Here is a 792-nt window from a genome sequence, read left to right as displayed (position 1 = left end):
ATGAGATGGCAGCCGAAAATAATAATAATGCAAGGAGAATGCTTGGTGACTTCACAAAGCCAACGTCCAAGTTTGATGGAAAAAGCATCTCCATTCCTGCCATTGGAGCCAATAACTTTGAGCTGAAACCTCAGATAGTTGCCTTAATGCAACAAAACTGCAAGTTTTATGGACTTCCATCTGAAGATCCTTATCAGTTTCTAACTGATTTCTTGCAGATCTGTGAGACTGTAAAGACAAATGGAGTTGATCTTGAAGTTTACAGACTCATGCTTTTCCCCTTTGCTGTAAGAGACAGAGCTAGAATATGGTTGGATTCACAACCTAAGGATAGCCTGGACTCCTGGGATAAGCTGGTCACTGCCTTCTTGGATAAATTCTTTCCTCCTCAAAAGCTAAGCAAGCTGAGAGTATATGTTCAAACCTTTAAACAAAAAGATGGTGAATCCCTCTATGAAGCTTGGGAAAGATACAAGCAGCTGACCAAAAGATGTCCATCTGACATGTTTTCATAATAGACCATATTAGATATATTCTATTATGGTCTATCTGAATTTTCGAAAATGTCATTGGACCATTCTGCAGGTGGATCTATTCACCTAAAGAAAACACCTGAAGAGGCTCAAGAACTCATTGACATGGTTGCAAACAACCAATTCATGTATACCTCTGAGAGGAATTCCGTGAATAATGGGATAACTCAGAAGAAAGGAGTTCGTGAAATTGATGCTCTGAATGCCATACTGGCTCAGAACAAAGTGTTGACTCAACAGGTCAACATGATCTCTCAAA

The sequence above is a fragment of the Arachis duranensis genome, chromosome 3 (genome assembly GCF_000817695.3).
Source record: "Arachis duranensis cultivar V14167 chromosome 3, aradu.V14167.gnm2.J7QH, whole genome shotgun sequence".
Classification (NCBI taxonomy): domain Eukaryota; kingdom Viridiplantae; phylum Streptophyta; class Magnoliopsida; order Fabales; family Fabaceae; genus Arachis; species Arachis duranensis.
The sequence above is the reverse complement of the archived record's forward strand: the minus strand, read 5'-3'. Positions refer to the sequence as shown.